Consider the following 16851-nt stretch of genomic DNA (forward strand, 5'->3'; position numbering starts at 1 on the left):
GCTTACAGTTAACATTTCAAGCTTTTGTTTGCAGTTGTGAGAGCGAGTTGGCTAATCAAAGCTGAAAAGCATAATTAGGGAATATTGCATTTAGATAATCTTCTTAGCTTAGCTAGTACTAGAGTAGTTGTTTTAACCTTAGTCATAGCTAACTAATTGATAGACTCACCCATAAGCTTAAAACTCTTGATTAATTAATTTACTCAAAGTGCAATTTATTTGTCCTTAATGGCAGTCTAACATTTCATAAATCTTGCATTTACTCATTTCCACATGTACTTTACATTCCCCTCATGATTTATGGCAATATAATTCCGCTTGCTAAAACAGTGACTTTGCCTTGCAGATTCAAATCTAGATGCTCTACAACATGGACATACCAAGCTTCAACTCAATAGCTTCCGAGGACGGAATCTACATCAGGAAGGGGGGCAATGTTAACCCTCGTGGCTCACGAACACCCTATCGCCTACGACGGACACTGTAACCGTATTATTTATTTAAGTAGAGTCAGGCACCGGGCTTGTCGGTCCAATAGGGAAAGGTAGAGTGATCGCCGATGAGAGGCGCACTCTAACACGAACATGCTAGAGTTAGTTGGCTAAGCATGGGCGCCCAAGTGTGAATGGGGTGAGCTCACATAAAAGCCAATTAAACCTAAAATTGAGTCATTCTCTCATTGTGCAATAGAAGCTTCTCTTGCTCCATCTCCACCTTCTCCTTCACCATCTCCTTGTGTGTGTGTGTGTGTGTGTGTGTGTGTGTGTGTGTGTGTGTGTGTGTGTGTGTGTGTGTGTGTGTGTGAGAGAGAGAGAGAGAGAGAGTGTGTGAGAGTGTGTGTGCGATCGAGCGTTGCGGCGGCACGACGGCAGCGAGGCGGTTGAGCGCGGCGTAGCAGCGTCTCCCTCTTCTTCGCGGCGAGGAATCCTCTACGGAAGGAGCATAAGGCGGTGAGTGACACACCATTGCCCTCTTTGATCTTACTAGTTAAACTAGTTGTGTGCTTGGAGCCGTCTGCGGCTCGTACACGGTGTATCGGCAAGTCCCTTGCTTTGACAGTGCGGCAAGGAGCGCACATCGTGACACTTCTCCATAAATTTGGCAATTGTCCATTAAGTAGACGGATTCTTTTGTGAGCTCGTCCAACGTCGTACACTTTTTCAAGTGAAAATACTTCTTGAGATGTTCGTTCTTGAGTCCCTCTATGAGCAATACTACTTAATGATCCTTCGGAGGCTTCTCACATGGTGGATACCTCTCAATGTCCTGCTTGAATTGCCATGCAACCTCTTGGACTTTTTCACCCTCTTTCTGCTTGAAGGATGAATTTGTGACACAGTATTGTGTTTGATTCCTCTCATGGAATACTCCTCTATGAAATCCCATAGAAATGCTTCTATATTTCCATAGTCTTATTTTTTAAATGGTTGGAACCAACTAAGGATGGTGCCTTTCAGGGTCAATGCAAAACCTTCAAACTTGATGTGGAAATTTGTGATGTATTCAACTCTTAATACGTGTTTGAAAGATGTTGAATGTGCATGGGGATTACTTGATCCATTGTATTTTGAAGCCATGCATTTTGCAACTTGGTACAAATGCATGGACCTTGGCTAAGCAATCTCCCCATTCCCGGAGCTCCTGTGAAAGTTTCCTCATATGGAGATGCTGACATTCTCAACGTAGCTCTTGGTCCTTCTCTCATATGTGTATTTGGTCTTGTTCTTTCAGTAGGGTGTGGCAAGGATGAACCTCTAATGGTCATACAGCTACCTCTGATAGGCTTTTGTTATTACAAGTGACTCCTTCTCATCCATAGATCTAGAACTTTTGGTTTTCATGATCCTATCTTATAAGTACTCTTATATGAGGTGGAATCTTAGTGACTTGGTCCATAAAACTTACTTCCTTTTTAATAGGTTTTTTGCGGGCCATTTGCTTTAAGTAGATAACAAAGATTCTCCCCAATCAAAAAGCTTTTCCATGTCTACCATATACACATACATATACTCATACATATACCATATACACATACATATACTCATGCCCCCCTTACTATCTACCAAACTATGTCGTTTCCCCGTTTCAAACTGGTAGACATACATGCACTTCTGCTTTATGTCGGTAAGCTCCATAGGGCTCACCTCTTCCCTGATGTAGTATTTTTCTCCCTCTTTGACTTGTATAATCCATGATGTAGTTAGTACTACAAGCACTCTTTCTAGCTCTTTTATGGATATGAATCTAGCTCTTGGATCATTTTCCAGTGGAGGTCTCTCGATTCCCCGGTAAACTTTATCTTTGGTTCCGATCATTCCCATAGCATCAACAAAATCAGGATTATTAGTCCTAAGATAGGCAACCCCTCTCTCATCAATACATTAGTCTTCATAGTCGACAGCCTCAACTTGCTCTCGAAACTCGGGGTTTTCCAAGTCCTCTCGAACATAGCACTTATGATGGATATCTACATAGATTCTGGCTCCCTTTCCATTAGAGTAATGGTAGTACAATTGTTTGCTCAGTGGAATTTTTGGTTTTTGTGATGTGCCCTCCCCATCTCTCTAACTATGATAGCTCAATTATTATGCTTTCTCGGCCCTAAGGACAGAGAAGGATGGTTCAAAAGAAGTGTCAGAGACCAGCTCTTCTTGCACACTTGCTAAGTATTCTAGGATTACTTGGTTGACACTATCTTCCATAGATCCCCTACTTACGTGTGGTCTCTTGGCAGCCTAACACATGATCAGTACCAAGCTCTTCATCTCAAGAACATGAACAATTTAGCGGTTTCAAAGCTAACCTGCTACCTAAAAAAATTTGGATCCTTTGGAACTTCTCCCTTACTCCAACTCTTCCCGTGCACCAATCTGTACAAGGCTCAATAAAAACTTTTAACACAGATGGAGTTAAGATAAGCATTAGGAAGGGGATAGGGTCTAAGGGGGGCTCTTTATTTGCCATGGGATTAAAAAGGAGATTATGGAAGGGACAAATGGGTGGATGCCATGTGGGCTGAAATGGTGGGTATGGCAGGGCCTAAAAGTAAGTGGTCAAACTTGTACTCTTTTATAAATTATAAAGAGAAAATCTCTTATAAATTCAAAAAACTGAACTTTCCTCTAGATAATTGAGTAACAACCAATCCTTTCTCTCTCTAGTGGTTGTCAGTTTCTCCCCCCCTTCTCTCCTAAAAGGGGGTCCCTCCAAAAACGTGTTGATTATTCCCTCCCTCTCTCTCTCTATTGTACCATCTCTCACTTCTTTTCACTTCACCTTGCAAGAGTTGCTTCTCTTTCCTTCCTTTCAATTTTCCCTCCCAAAAGCTCTGCAGAAGAAGTTTGACCCTCCTTTCCCTCCTCAAGCTTACTGCATTCTTCTCAAGCTTACTGCATTCTTATCAAGCTTTTTGCATTCTCCTCAAGCTAAAGTTTTCCATTTCTCCATGAGCCTCACTAAACACCTCTACCTAAAGCTAAATATCTGCAACATATCCTTCTGCTAGATCATCCCTCTTTCTTTCCTCAATAGGTTTCCTGGTCCTTCTCCATTGTGCTCTTTAGAGAGGATCTACTTCCCTCTCAAGCTTTGCAACATTATCTTCCCCATTAAGCCAACAAGCATGTGGAGCAGTATAGCAGTAAGTGGCATCCTTCGTCTTTGTTTACCGTCAAGAATCTTGCTCTTTATACAGCTGAGAACATGGATGTGCAATGTCTAATCATAAGTGTTTGTCTGCAGGTTGTGCCACTATGCTCCATGGAATAATAAGGTACTCGACGACCTAGGAGTGTCATTGACTCCATTTCATGCAGCAATGTACAAGACGACAGTGAATGCTGGGTGACGATGGAGTTCAAACGATTGATGTGGGTGACAATGTAACCAAGCTCAAGAGGTACACACAAGGTCTCAAAAGGATACACATGGCTTCTTGAGCGCACCATTGGAAGGGAAGGATCATGGAGTTCAAGCAAACCCATGACGGCATGCGACTTGCAAAGGTGCAGCATGTGTATGTTGCTTCACAACAGAAGCTAAAGACAGCAGTGGCTCCATCGTGGTTTCCTGCAAACTGTACTTTCACTCCTCTTTCAAGTTTTTAGATTGTATGTTTTGTATTTTTGCCGTATATATTGCTTTGATGTCTATAAGGTTTTCATTGCTTGTTCATGTTTGCAGATGTATCCCCATCCGATTTTGTAGAGTGGTAGCCAATAGAGTCTTTCACGGGAACTTTTGAGGCCATCCACGTTGAGCTTCGCAAGCTACTCTATGTTGGTTGTCCATCCACAGAGCTTGTCTCATGGGAGATTTTTTTTATAACCATACTTATGTAATGGTTAGGCAAACTGTGTATGGTAATCTTTCTCCTGTTCATCCACCAACCTTGCAGAGTATGGAATGGCCTAAGCCAGATAGTGCCTTGATCATAGCAACCAAAAGGAGAATCGAGGCGGATGTGCATTCAATAATGAAGTGCACCTTTGGTTCCCGCAAAGCTTCCCTATCTTTGTTTATGTCCCTTCATGTGTTTGTGTTTATCTTTTGACTGCAGAGTGTTCACAGGACACCAACAATGTGGACTTGCAAAGGGAAAAGTGCGATTAACGGCTTCCTTACAGCTAGATGGGAGACTAAGGTGGTCAACCACCAGGGAGATACAATCAAGTGCTTTGTAGTTGCTGAGAATGTGGTGTGTAGATACCATATTGGGAAGCAAAGCTTGTCGATTGTCTTTCCCTACAGAATATGGAAGCTGACGAAGGGAGAATGGGAGGCACTAGACTCTGATGTTGCTGCTAGAGAATCGATTGATCTACAAATATACCTCCACGACAATGCAGTGTATGACATCTCGGTGAATAACGACTAGAATCTTAGTCACTTTTGCAAGTATCTTAATCTTATATATACCTTCCCAATCAATATGTTTTTGTAATCAATGAAAAGGTTGTTCGTTCTAGAAAAGAGAAGAGCTTTCTGTGTGAAAACATTGGTTTTCAGTGATGTATCAATGTAAAAGCTTATAACTGACGATTTCGCTTCCATTAATACATATAGTGTTTTGAATCTCTTTTTCATTTTTAATTTGTTCAAGATTTTGATTGAAATGTGCAATTTTTTTAATTTGGAGCGTGAATACTTTCAATGTTGGTATCTTTCAATTGATTGTCGTGTGCTTTTGTTTATAATTATAGTTTAAGGTAATTTGACATTAATTTTTCTAGGTTTTAAACTTCATTCCTCACATTTTCAAAACACTTGCTTTCAGACCTATGGCAACATCTTTTGATGCGCTTCTTACACAACTACAGAAGATAGGACTTGCAGATCGTGCACATGAACTAGTCAGTGTGTTTGAGGGGAGGATCGACATGCATGTCACTGCTAACCTTCATGTAGATGGATTCCAAAGCTTTCTTGACTACATGATGGAGCACATGGAATAATATGCAATAGTCTTCGAGGGATCCGACATGGAGTGGTTGCCATTGGATTTTCTCAAACACCTCTATGCAGCCGACAAAAACTTTCGCTATCGCTTGTTGAGGTTTATAAAAGGGCTTACTGAGTGGGACTGTAGGACAGAAAATGAGGATGACCTCATACACTTAGGCATGGGGTGCATAGGCAACCAATTCATCTCTTGGGACATGGTTCTGGTCTTGCTTGTGCTTGAGGGCATGGAGAAGGAGAAATCAAAGGAAAAGCCCAACCAAAAACCTCCTATGACCATTCTAGAGGAATCAAATGAAGTTATTGAAGAGGTTGATGAGCAGACTGAAGCATCTATGACACTTGTCCTCCTACAAGATCCCAACTCCACTAGGAAGGAAGATCGGATGATAGAGGGAGACGAGGTGTTGGAGGAAGTTCTTGACCTCCAAATTCTCACTTTGCATGCAGTGGCGGTGGATGGTTGTCACTTTTTGTTCCTTGATGACATTGCAAAGAAAATAGGACTCAGAGAAGATGAGTCACTCTCAGTGCTTGCTATCTATGCGAGCATAAAAGATCCCAGTGGAAAGCAAGAGAAAGTCAACTTTCAAATTGACTTTGAAGACCAAGGTCTCCTACCAAGCCTCTCTTTCCTCCCTAGTGAAAACAAACAGAATTTGGTAAAAACCGTGGCAAAGAAATCAAATCATGTGCCCCATTTTATGAAAGCATCCCGATAGCACTTTTCATCCACATAAACCGCTAATCATTATGGGTGGAGAAGATCGCTCTAGCATCGACCTTACAAGGAAAATTCTTGAAGAAATGGATGAAGAAACTGAGGTAACCACTTTTTAACCTTCTCCATAGTCTATTGTACCCTATAGCAAGTGTTGAAGTTGTTTAAAATGTTTTGGAAACCGCATACCATGTTGATAAGTTTGTAATGCGTACTAAAGGTTTGTGCAACTTTCCTATGGGTAGAGATAGCTCCCTGTGGCACTACCTTGGCCATTTGGGGCCATCCATTCTTCAAGTTTCTCACACAAAGTTCTCCAAGCATGGTTCTGCGGAGCTGTGCCATCCTTGTTGAAGATTCCCTTACCCTTAATGCTCACAAGTGTATCTTGGTGGATCGGGAGGCGACATTGTATGCCTTTACAAGAAAGCACCATGGGTTAGTCCTCTCCCATTGTGCCTTAAGCCTAGGTCAAGGGGTGACAAACCCAAAGGATATTGTAAAACCCTTGGTGTCAAGTCTGCCATTCGCCCTATAAATTTACAAGTAAACCAACTAGCCATGGTGTAATATCCAAAGCAATATACAATAATTTTTTCCTTTGTATTTTTTTTGTCACTTTCTATACTTTCTTTTTTCTATTGCGCAGATTGGCCAATATATATATTTTTTGCAACGCGTTCACACCTCCTTGACTATCCAAGCACCCAACGAATGTGGGACACCTTCTGGTGAACATTTTGTGAAATGGAGCCATTTCAAGTGCACAAGGCCTTTTTTTGGCCCGTGCGGTGATGTCGGGCATCGTCGTGCATTTTGACAGTCCCACGGCCTCCGTACGCACCCAAAATGGTTTCGTTTTGCATAATGTTCACCGGAAGGCGTTCCACGTCTGACGGATGTTTGGATGGTCGAGGAGGTGAAATCTAGCAACATGATTAATTCAAATACTTCAACAATAGAAAGTATACAATCAACTATTACAGTTACATCGAACGGTAGCAAATCGAGTCATTCATATTATATGGAAAGATTACAAATCTCATAAACAGAGATTACATAGGGAAACTAATTCTTATGGAGGCACCCTTCATTCCTTAGATTGGTCGCTCAAGCTAGATTTGTATTTTTTAGAGTAACTCACTTAGCATGCACCATACAAGATACACCATCTTGGAACAACTGCACCAAGTCCTCGGAGGCATCTTGTAAGGCCAATAGAGCTGCACGCTGGATACGTGTAATGTAACAAAATCTGAATATTCATCGATTATTTCTCTCACCACTCGAGAGAAATCTGCCTTTGGTATTATTGGCTCGGTGCTCTTTTGATATTTTTGGATCTCATATAGAGCAACCGTGTCTCGCTTCCATCGCCGTTTCTTTTGCATTCTTGGAGGTGGTGGAGGAGCCGCTTTTCTGGCCCATTGAGGAGAGTCATTTTTGTACTTTTTCCTCCTCTCCTCTTGGGATTATTGCCCTTCAAGTGTGAGCTTGCCCTTTTTCTTTTTCACACATTGTTTTGCTCTCTGAGGAATTTTTGAGGTCTGGAGCTCCGAGCCTTTGCTTGTTGGGTGGCTTGAATTATATCCTCTTTCGCTCTCCTCTCTGCCTCTGCTCATGCTTGTAAATTAGCCAAGTCATGGTGTTATGATCCTCTGGAGTCAAAGGTTGGGGGAGCGGTTGGGTGTTTGGAGCTGGTTGTTGTGTTAGGTTATCCACTTGTGGTTGAGGATGTGGATTTGAAGTGATGGATTTTGTATGAGGTGCTGGTTGTGGATTTTTAGTGTTGTAGTGGTGGTGGTGTCATTGTTATGCGTAGTGGTGTGCTCTTGTGTATCATCCATGTTGTGCAAGATATGAGTGTGTGTACGTTTGGGCTCAAGAGGATCTTCTAAAATGTGCAAACAAGAAATGAACTTTAAGTTGTGAGTTTTGACTTATATAGTACTTAAAGTTTTTTTTTAGAAATTAAAAACTCAATAAAATCACTCAAAATTAAAAAAGACTCCAAAATAAACTTTACCAATGGGACTAATAATTGTCGTCTTAACAAATCACTTTGCATAAAAATGCATATTTACAATAGAAATGGTTAGTCAAAAAGAATTCAAATTTCCACCCAACGCCTGCCATCACGCCGCCTTGTCTCCAGCCAGCATCGGAATTGTTCGATTGCAAAAGTCAAATGTTCAACACACCATGTAATATGTTATGTGTGTCTCCCCCCAAGCATCCACCATTTGTGTTGTAAAACTATTAATTACAAACTTTAAGGTGGATATCTTATCATCGGTTAGCTTTGCCTTTTTGAGAAGACGAAAAATATCATCATTAAACTGCCACACATGAGCATGCTTAATTCCTAGGGCTTCTTCATTACCTTTGTAGGTGGTAATGTCACACACCTTTTTCCACAACTGAAACTTTAGGAGTCATAATAGTTTGAAAGCGAATGCCTAGCTTTACTACCACCCATATGTACTTTATTAAGGAAATCTTGTGTACTTCCAGACGCCTTCTTGTCCTTTGATAGCTCAAATGTACCCCAATGTAGACCAACACTCGATAGAATAGATTCGAGTTCTCGTATACACTCTTTTCTTCTTCCTGCAGGCTCCATATTCCAAGAATAATTAATATGGAGCATAAGCAACTTGTCAAGAATTCCCAGACAGGCATGAAGGGTGCACAAATGCACATTTATTAGTGGAATTGGAAGAATAGAATTCCAATTTGGATCATCCATGTTTTGATTGGGGGGTACTTGCTGGTCACAACTGAGGATACCCTGAAACCATTGCTGTAGTGCTTTACCCACTGCTTGTGTAGTGGGTACACCGTTCACAGAGTTGATTGTAACTTTGCCACCCTTACTCTTACCACCTTTCGACTTGCTGGCCTTTGCACCCTTGCCCTCAGTTCCCATTGAGACTTACTGTGGCAGCAATAAATACATGGAAAGAGGGTCATTGCACCTTGCTTGCACCCTAACTACACTTGAGTGTTTCAAGTCTCCTACCAAATGACACTCAACTTGGAATGCTCCAAGATCTAAAACATGGAATCTCTGTCCTTCTTGTTGTTGCCGAATGACGTCAACAATTGCGACGTGATTGAAATACCATCTCAGAGTCTCTTGTGTCTCATGTGGGAGATGAAAAGCTGCCAACCACCAAATATTTTTCTCTGACTGAACACATGTTTCCCTTCTCATTGGAATTTAGCTCGACATCCACACCCACCAAGGCCCTGCTCATCAACATAACGCTTACCCTTTTGAGCCGTTGACCTTTAACAACTTGACACTCGTCAAGCTTCATAACAAATATCATTTTTCCATCACACTCTTCTTGTGTCAACTCATAAAATCTTATCATTGACTCTTGGAGTTTCAACAAGTCAACATACACATTGTTGAGCTCTTTGTAACGGAAGAATTTGTTGTCTTCTAATGGCATGTCATCCTCCACATACTAAAATCCGCCCAACAAGCTTGCAACATCATTATTGGTGCACTTTTTTGCAACACTGACACTATAAGGCATTGGCAGAAACCGAAACAAACCTTTTGTTCGGTGACCAAGTGTGACACTTCTATACAAAACTTCATGGGCCTTGAAACTTATTCATGCACAGTCAAACACCTCCATCATCTCTTGAGGCGACACAATTCTCTTTAGCTCACTGAAATACTTATGTCACAAAACATTAGCAATGCCAGCATTGGATGGACCATCCAATAGCTCAACCAACTCCTTTGGCTTGATGATATGCTATAGCAAAGCACGTCCGGTTGTTTGAGCATCGAAATCGATTCCCATCATCATTCGAGCCAAATTTTTGCATATTGAATTAGAGTTACACCAACCTGTAGAACATGGTAGGAAATCAGAATCTTGCACCCGTATTCTTACCGAGTTCGACAGACACGTTTCTTTCAAGCTCCACCACTTGAGGATAGCAAGGACCTTGCTTGTCTCTTGTCCTTATGAATGTGGTAGCCCAGGGGAACGTGTGTGAGATGATCGATTCGCCAACACATATTTCGTGACGTGTATTGTAGTTGAACATAAGTGTCTAATCGATGCTCCTACTCTTTTTTTTGTTGCTGTACTTTTTCATTGAGATTTGCCATCTCATCGTTCAGTTGCTTTGTCGTCTTATTGGGTTCCTCTCTAACTTGTTGTAGATCTTTTGCGGACTTCTCTTGGAATGATGAATAGGTAGCAAAGAGATGTTCACTTGCTTCCCTTTCATTGGCAAAAGCTAAATACAATTTCCAGCAATAGCCAAAGAGTCCGTCTTTTCCATCTCCAATAAAACACAGATGCTCAGTGACATTACGAAAGGGTAGTGGTGCATTTTTCGTTGGATCACCAGGGTAAATGTGGCCATCAACCAGTAAGTTGATTATCTTGTACCCGATGCTTCATAGCTGATCTGCAGAATTGGGATGTGATGTGCCAAGTCGTACAGTAGCATACTCTTGCTCCAAATAAGTGTTTAATCGATATTATTTTGGCCTATTAGTAATGTCTTACAATGGAGGGTGATTGAATGACAGGTTTGTTAGCTAATCAAGCAAATTAGAGAGAGAATGTGTGATGGTGATTGCTGCAAGAAGCAGGGAAAGCTGGCTATGGAGAAAAAAAGTGGAGAGTACTCAGTGATAGTAGAAAATGATTATGTTGTGGAGGGAAGAAAGAGAGGGAATGTAGCTCGATCTCCTTTGAATTCAAAATGTTGATCATGAGAGCTTTAGAGAGAGAAATGTTGCTACACACAGAGGTAATGGAGTTTTCCATTGCTCTCACCTAGAGCTGGAGTGGGAGGAGCATGAGAGAGAGAGAGAGAGAGAGAGTAGATTTTCAACCTTAAAGGATCTGCACTTTCTGTCAGATGTAGGCAGCATAGAATATCCTCTTGATGATTGGGAGGTAGAGGTGACAAGAGAGAAAAGGGGGGGAAAGAGAAAGAGTTGGCTCACGTCTTAGAGAGAGAATACAGTGAGAGAATATGCAAAATCTTCTATTTTGACAGGGGGACCTGAAAAGTTTTCTTTTAATGAGAACTAAGTGAGAGAGAGTGTGTGTTTCATATGTTAGAGAGAGAGAGAAGAGAGATGGGGAAAATACGTTTTAAAATTCAGTTACCCACCTCTCTTTTGGGTTAAAATGGCCTATTTTCAAATACAAAATATACAAATGGTATTTTTAAAAATCTCAGCATAGGCCTTTTTGCCCTCTCTTTTAGGCTTGGTCAAACTTGGCTTAAGCTTTAAGCATTTCCTTAAACTACCAAATAAAGAGGCCCTCCTATACCCCATTCCCTTCCTAATGGCTATCAAATGATGTGCACACAACATTAGCCAATTACAAGACTTCATGCGCAATTTTAATGATCTTCAAACCCAGTAATGCTCTACAGGTCTCACTTCAAAGAGTAGAATCAAAGTTTGCCAAAAAAACTTACTCTTAACAATCTATGGTAAAAAATCACGATTTTCTCTTTCCTAGAGGTCTTTTGAGGTGTTTTACACTTCAGCTTTCTTAGGGGCTTACTACACACTCCCAACGCCCCAATCTTGCAACAATTTCAAGGTTTAGACTCTTTTGATGGTCTCATGGTTCTTATAACCTTCTTTTAGTCTACTTTCCAAATGGAAATTGGCCTGACCTCATGTACAGGGACTTAATTCTAGATTTGACTAAATGGGTGTTTTACTTATCTTGAAGACTTCCTCTGGTACAAATGTTGACTCTTAACACTAGAATGGTAACAGGACACTTTTATGTCCTTGGACACTTTTGTGTCTTGTTAAGTGACCATTTTGCTTGAATTATTTGAAGAGTATGAAAATGAATTTCTAGGTGCTATATATACACAAAGTTGCCTTATGAGCTGGAAAAAACTTGACTTTTTTTTTAAATATCAATCTCACAATTAAGCTTACTCTTGCACAACATTTTTAACCTAAACTTTGTGAAAAAACGAGTCGTGTTTTTAGCTTTTTTCTGAATTTTTACAATTACACCACTCTAAACTTCATATTTGTGAGGTTTGGATTGCTAGAGGATAAGCCCTCATCGTTATCAACACATTTTGGTTCTTTTAGGGAGAACTAAGTGTTAAAATTGAAAGTTATGACCAACTTACAAGGATTGCATAATCTTGTTTTTTGGCCAAATTTAGCACTTTTATGATTTTTTGGTAGCTTTCTTGATATCCAAATGCATTTTTGCTTGGCATGTATAACATGAAGCTAGTCTTCCTTGAGTTTTGGGGGACCTAATACTCTATATAGTATAGTATACGATGATGGCTGAGTTTTTTGATTGCAGAAGAATATGAAACATTTTAGTGTAGCAAGTATAGCTTTCTCAATATTACTAGTTTCTTAGACCAATTGTGTGTATTTTGTAGGTAATAACCATATATAATCATAAACTACAAATTTGGCTAGATATTGAGTAGTTTCTATGGGATTGTAGAGGTCATAATGCTAAACTCAGTTTTATCATGTTTGTTGTATTTAGCACTTCATATTGTCCCGAAGGTTCCACTTAGTAATAGATCCATTATTCTTTTGACATGCTCCATGACTCCTTTTGAATCCAAAGGCCCAAAGGAAACTAAGAAAACATGTAATAGTATCAGTATTGAGCGTGTCTATAGAAACTTTGATGAAAGGTCCGTAAATGGAAAAAATGCAACTTTTTTGTACCTATCTTTTTTGCCCAAAAAAAAATAGTGAGGCAAAAGCAACCATGTGTTTTGATCACTGGCCCATTGAAGTTAATGGGGCATTTTATCTCATGTCCTACAAAAATTCCCACTCTTATTTATATGCAATCAACCGTAAGAAATGGCTATTTTGGGCAAAATGCATTGGTCCATCAGCTTTGGAGGTTTGTTATAACCAAGGGATGAGGAATTTTACACGTTTCTCATTTTTGCCATATGTAGTAGTCCTTGAACTATAAGGTCATGAAAGGATTTTTCAAAATGAGTGGATCTACTATGCTTTTGGAAATTTTTCCAAAACCCTGAAAGGACACTTTTATGTCCTGTTAGGTTACCAGACTAGTGTTAACACTTAGGATAGCTAGGGTCTAAGGAGAAGATTATGATTTTCTCTTGCTCTGTGTGAAAAAATCGTCCAATTGCACTTTTAACACATTGGATGAGATTCTTACGTTGAAATAAGCTCTTGATATCAAACCTAGCCAAAAGTCTAATTCTAGAAGAAGTTAAGGACAAAATTGCAATTTTTCTCTGAAGTCCTGCTTTTGATCACTTTTTCAAGCTTTGGTAAATTCCAAAGTGTCAACCCTTCTTCAAGAGTACACTGCAAGTGAAATAACCACAAGCTCAATTTTAACACTGTTTCTAGTCTAAGGGTCAAATTTTGACTCTACACTCACTTGTGATGTCCCAATTCACTTTGGACTTGATGAATGGCCTTCTTAAGTCAAGGTGATTTCCTGGCCTCAGCCTTGCAGACTTCTAAGCTCCAATTCTAAAAAAAGAAAGAAATTCGTAAATTTTTTAGGAAATTTCCCAGAGTGCACTTTGTTGGGGTATAAAGCCCAATGTGGTCGCCCAGGTAAGTGGGCGGGCCGCCAGGTATGTACACATGTTCTTTTGTAAAAACCTAATAAGAACTCACTATGCTCTACACATTACAGTAGAGCGAGTTCACCATATCGTCATGCTCTTCTTCTCGCACTCTCTCTCGCGTCGCACTTCCGCTCGTACTCCTTCAACTGGTATCAGAGCTCAGATCGAGGCTCGGGGTGGCACTGCAGGAGGCTAGAGTCACCAGCTCAGATTGGAGTGAAATTCGACAGGCAAAGACATGGCCCCAAATCTCGTGGGTGAGCCCGAAGGCCTCGGTGTTGTCAGAATTTCAATCTGAGGTCATCTCGGCCACCGTTCAGCTTCGACAAAGGTCTGCGCAGGCCATTTTTGACTACGTGGTCTCGGCGGGTGCAGATCCGACTCTGCAAATTTGGGGTTTTCGGCCTACAACTGCAGGTGCTGAGGATATCGACACTCCCAGAGTGTTGATTTGTGGCTGTCTACACATCGAAGGACGGCTCACAGTTCTTGGAGGCGTGTCACATACGACACGGACGCATCTACACATAGACTGTAGGCGACATCCACTAGTTCATCAGGTAGCTTGTGTTTGCTGCTTGATATTCCAGATTTCATCCTGACATTGCAGGTACTTCCACATGGGATGTATTGTCAGAGATGATGTATGTTTGTTGAGGGTTTGCTGGCTGTGAGTCATGCAGCAAACAACCGCCGCAACGGTTACAGCATATAGTGGGAAATTTGTGGATGTATGACTTTGTGGGAAGTCTATGTATTGTCAGATTTACTACAGCCTTTGTTGAGGGTCGAGTGAGGTTTTATTGAGCTGGGGGATTCTCGAATGTTGAGATCCTTTCGGTGATACAGGTCTTGGAGCGATCCCTCGAGCACCCTTAGATAGGCAGCTAGGATGTATTGACTGTGAGTTAGACACTTGGGATTGAATCTTTACTTTACTGCCGTTGAGGCATTGTCGCAGTCTATGCTTACAGGACAGTGACAGGACAGTCAGAGACAGTACAGGTGCAGGACAGGTTTACCCGCAGCTTACAGTGTCAGAGAGACAGTGTTTTTTGAGCTATTTGTTGGTCTGTTTTTAGTACACTAGAGCCATTTTACAAAGGAGACTCTGCCAAAATTTCTGCAGAATCTGAAGCTTTCTTGGTTCATTTGACAGGTTAATATTGGTTCAGAGGTCAGTTTACAGGGGAAACTCTGCCGAATTTTTCCCAGAAAAGTAAACTACTGTGAAGCGTAGCTATGGTTGGATCACAGGACACTGCTCTTTACAATATCAAGAAGCTGGATGGAACCAATTTCCCATTGTGGAAGAAGCAGATTTGGCACGTGTTGGTACAAAAGAAGCAGATAAAACCTATAAAGCTCAAGGGGATAAAACCAGAAGATATGGACGAAGATGAATAAAGCGAAATGGATGAATTGGCACTTTCTACCATTATGCTGACTTTGGCAGAAAGCGTTTACTTCAATGTAGCAGATGAGATGTCGGCTTATCAAGCATGGTTAAAGCTGAGTGATCTTTATGAGAAGCAGAGTGCAGCTTCACAGGTATACTGGCTTAAGAAGCTTGTTGACTTGAAGATGAAAGAAGGGACACCTATGTCCAATCATCTGAATGAATTCAACACAATCTATAGTGAGCTGTCAGCTCAAGGTGTCAAGTTTGATGAACCTGTTAGAGCTATGTTCCTGTTGATCACATTGCCGGAAAGTTGGGACACTTTTCGCAAAGCTTTGAGTAATTCTGCACCTCCAGATGGTTGGAACATAGCAGGTGTAGAAGGAAGTCTGCTTACTGAAGAAACCAATAAAAAGACAATGGACAAAGGCAAAGGAACAGCCTTAGTTGTCAGGGGAAGGACCAAAGAAAAGTACAAAGGTGGAAAGAGGAATCAGTCTCGTAGCAAGTCCCGCAGTACTAAAGGCAAGAGTGACATAGAATGCTACCATTGTGGCAAGAAGGGTCACATGAAAAGAGACTGCAGAGAATGGAAAGCAGAAAAAGGCAAAGAGAAAGCTGAAGACCATAGTGAGAAGAACAAGTCCTCAGTGAAGATTCAAGAAATAAATGTGACAAACACTGTTGCAGAGGATGACAGTCTAGTGTCAGGAGACATCTACTTCTTGAAGAATACAATGGACTCAGCTCTTCTTACAGCATCTGATGGAAATGCACTGAGTGACTGGATTATAGACTCAGGGGCATCACTTCATGTGTCTCCAAACAAGGAGTGGTTTACCTCTTATGCGACCGCTAAAGATCATGTTCGGCTAGGCAATGGGCAGACATGTGAGATCTTAGGTGTTGGAGATGTTCAATTGAAGTTTCAGAATGGCTCTTCTTTCACGCTCAAGAATGTGAGACATGTTCCCGCAATTACAAAGAGCTTGATTAGCACAGGTTTACTTGATGATGCTGGCTATGTAACCACTTTTGGACAGAACATGTGGAAGATATCCAAGGGTTCTATGACAATAGCACATGGAGTAAAGTCTGGAGGACTTTACATGATTTATGTATCAAATGTCTCTAAAAATGTAATCAATGTAACCGAGCAGCCGAACGTTTCTTTGTGGCATAGCCGGTTAGGACATATGTCCAAGAAGGGAATGGAAATCTTGTCTTGTTCTGGTTATTTGCCTGGCTTTTCATTTAATGATTTTGAATTCTGTGAACATTGTCTGTATGGTAAGCAAACACAACAGCCACATAAGCATAGAAGCAGTAGAAGAGATACACAGTTGGCACTTGTTCATAGTGATTTGTGTGGACCTATGCCTAACCTATCTCTAGGGGGAGCTTCTTACTTTATGACATTTATAGATGATTACTCGAGGAAAGTATGGGTTTACTTTCTCAAGCACAAGGATGAAGCGTTTAGTGTTTTCAAAACGTTTGTGACACTTGTGGAGAATCAGAGTGGCAAGAAGCTTAAATGCTTACGCACTGACAATGGTGGAGAGTATGTTTCAAAGGCCTTTCACGACTTTTGTGAGTCAAAAGGTATAAAACGTGAACTTACTGCTCCTTACAATCCTCCTCA

Source organism: Adiantum capillus-veneris, chromosome 15 (assembly GCF_014529385.1).
Source record: "Adiantum capillus-veneris isolate H3 chromosome 15, ASM1452938v2, whole genome shotgun sequence".
In the NCBI taxonomy this organism is placed as follows: Eukaryota; Viridiplantae; Streptophyta; class Polypodiopsida; order Polypodiales; family Pteridaceae; genus Adiantum; species Adiantum capillus-veneris.